Source organism: Petaurus breviceps, unplaced genomic scaffold (genome assembly GCF_028583685.1).
Source record: "Petaurus breviceps papuanus isolate PSGF00001 unplaced genomic scaffold, PetGlider_PUasm1.0 47, whole genome shotgun sequence".
In the NCBI taxonomy this organism is placed as follows: domain Eukaryota; kingdom Metazoa; phylum Chordata; class Mammalia; order Diprotodontia; family Petauridae; genus Petaurus; species Petaurus breviceps.
The window spans coordinates 5,854,001-5,857,595 of record NW_027186349.1 but is presented as its reverse complement, the minus strand read 5'-3'; positions in this window follow the sequence as shown (position 1 = coordinate 5,857,595).

Below are 3,595 nucleotides of genomic sequence, written 5' to 3'. Positions count from 1 at the left end.
GTTGTCTATTTGACAGTTTAATTATAACAATTATTTTTAATAATTTGGGGAATTCTCCAAGTCCCATGAGAAATCTCATTGCCAATTTATAAGCGGCCCTAAATATTTAATTCCAGTAATCCCCTAGAAATGGATGAAAATCTTTGAAGGTTGATATGGTTCTTCCCATTTTGCTTTCAGTAAAGAATGCACAGAAGTATATATAGTAGCTATCTCTTGAGAAAATAGAGTAATAAAGTCATTAATCATGTTTGTAGCAAATGGAAATGCAAAGTCTCTAAGAATATCTGAAGACTTCCATCTAAATGAGTATAAAGATGAAAAAGATAAGGGTACATAAAATATTCCATAGACTTTTTACTATTATGATCATTAGTGTTCCAAGCTTAATGCATGCTTTATTGCCTAGAAATTCATTTCATTTGCATTTTAACTGGATTTTATTCAAGTTAATCCTTTTCTTCTATCACTAAGACACTATTCAGCTAGTACAGGAAAATATTGAAAGAACAGGAAGAAACTATACATTCATCTTAACATACTAAATAAAATAGATGTCCACTCTGAGGTCACTAAGTTATACTAATCTGACAGAGATAATTGTCTTTTCTACTATATAGTGAATTCTATTAGTTGACAGACAATTTTGTTAATTTATTTTATTCATTTAAAATTAATTCTCAAGAGTTGATTCCATGAAAAAGCAGCATTTCATCTCCCTTCCCTCCCAGATCACCCAGGAATGAAGAGGATATGGCAATCACACATTAAAACGTATGCAATTAATTGTCACAACCAACTCCAATATGTGATTCAATGCCCTCATTATACTGTGTTATGTAAAATAAAAACATCAAGCAATCTTACATTTCCCCTGTGTCAGCATCCACTTTGTTTCAGTGTTGGGGAGATGTAATTGAAAAGGGAAGGCTTTTATTTTCAGTGCTCTGTAAATTTTCACTAGGAAAGCTCTAGTCACAGTAAAAACCTGGATGAATCCAAGTTGCACAGGAAAACATGTTACTTGTGTCTAAAAGATGCCAAATAATTAGTGTTAACATCTACCCCTTTAAGTAGCATACTTAAACACTGAGATCCCAGGAGGAGCATGTAGGGCAAGCTCGGTTTCATTTTGTATAGTAGCAAAGACAAACAACTGAGGATGGGGACTAAAAAAGTAGACGAAAATGTAGTCTTGAAAATAAGAAAAAACAGCAGCTTCACTAATTTTTAAAAGAAGACTGCGTATGTTAAAGAAGCTATCACTCCCAGAGGTAATTTGAGATTTTGATTAAAAATTATGATTCCATTTGTTTTTGAAAGCTATCCATACATGTTTATATTTCAGATAAAATTTTAATTTTACTAAATCATCTCATTCCTCAGAGATTTAGAATTACAGATTTATAGTTTGAGGAGACATCTGAAACTATCTAGTCTAAACCAAATCATTACACAGATGAAGAAATGGATGTCCAGATTAGATAAGTAACTTTCCAAAGGTCATTCAGGTGACGAGCATCAGAATCAAGAATGCAGGTTCTCTGATTTCAGAGTTAATATTCTTTCCCCTATACCTTAATGTCTTCATTCTGAAAATGTTAGCTATCTAACAAACTGTTGTCTGAAATGACTAGAGTGTGAATTATGAGTAAGTAACAACCCATGCATATCTACTTTCAGACCTTTTAAAATCTTTTTTGAGAGTTGACTTAGCATGAATTGAGGGTGTGTTTACAATTATAGATTCAGAAAACTAGGAGAGACATTACGTATTATCCAATCCAGCTTCTTGATTTTACAAATGAGGAGAATGAGACTCAAAGAAATTAAGTTACTTTATCAAGGTCACACAATCATTAAGTGTTAGAGCTTAGATTTGAATCCACAACCTCTGACAATTTCTACTAGGACATTCTGCCTCTATTATTACTATGATTCTTTGAGGTGTCCAAGATCTCATCCATGTGAGTATTTCATTTACTAATGAAACTTTTAAAATATTGATATCTTCTTTCACTCAGTGATTCTATTTCATATTTTTCCATTAATCCTCCCTAGGTCTTTTTGAAGGGGTGGAGTGGAATTATGGGGCGGTTGAGGTCTAACTCTGAAATTCTGTGGGTTTTTGTTTTTTTGTTTTTATTTTATGATTGAACCAACATCCTGGAGGCCTCTCTCTGAATACTCCAGAATGAAGAAATTTCATTAATTTTAATGCAGCACTTATTATTCATGTAGTCATCTGTCATTCTTATGGCAGAGTGGTCCACCACTTCTTCTAATTAGACATATATGTGATAATGTCTTTTATGCCACTTTTTTCCTGTAAAAGACATTCTTGACAATGTGCTGCACCAGTTACTGCTGTTGTATGTCCCCTCACTATCATTGGGGTCATCTGTACTTTTGATTGTTTTGAGAGCAGGTTGTTCTGTGACTTTGCAACCACAAATCAATAATAATAGTAATAATAATAATAAAAGTTTTGTGTTAGATAGCAGCTTGGAACAATTGATTATGCCATAAAACTTCTCAGCTAAGACATAGTCAGATCTCCTTCTCCTAGGCCAATGTGGGTCAAATTCATTGCAAATGTTCAATGCCAATTTAGGGTATACATACTAATGAACCAATGTAATAGACTGACAAACCAACTGTATGTCATAATCTGGGGAACACACATTCCTTGCATAGTATTTCCTGTGCAGAATTCTAAGATAACATATGCTGAATACCCATGAATCTCATTGAGAAATCCCTACAGGATTACTGGGTTTCCTAAAGTCAATCAGATAACATCTACCAGCAGAACATCTGAAGAAATCCAACACATAAAGGAAAATCCACCTGCTATTTGGACTTTGATAGTATATCCACTACAAAACTTGCAAATATTTTGAGTTTAATCATTATAAGCATCATTTTTGTCTCTCTTTGTATCACTAACACTTAATATGTAGTTTTAAATGGTTGTGCATATGTGTACATGTATACCTGCACACATATATTTACATACATATATGCATATATGTGTCACATGATTTGAGAATCACCCTTATTATTATGCTTCCTTATGCAAAGATTTTTTTTCACAATTAGCAAATAGTAAGCACAGTGGTGTCTAATATTCACAGAATCTTCCAGTCTTCAGCACCATCTTTGCTTATCCCTCATAATCTGATCTAATTACATGTACATCAATGAGAGCCAGAAATCTTTTTTAAAAAATGCTCTGCCTTGGCAAACTGAGAAAGGCCATTTTCTTCATTGTACATCAGAAGTAATAGGTCAATATTGAAACATTTGGCCTTCCTGACATTTTTGTTGCCTGTTCAAGGTATACATACTGATGAACTAAGTCAATGGACTGTCCAATCAACTGTGTGGTAATTAAATGACTGTGAAGCTAGAATCTACTCTAGAAAGCCCCTGTGAAAATGTATCTATTCCCTTTTCATCTTTCATCAGTGATATCCTGGACATATGAACATGTGGGTAGGCTAATATCATAAATATTTTCTAGACTAGAAACAGTAGAAATGTGATCTCTCTCTCTCTCTCTCTCTCTCTCTCTCTCTCTCTCTCTCTCTCT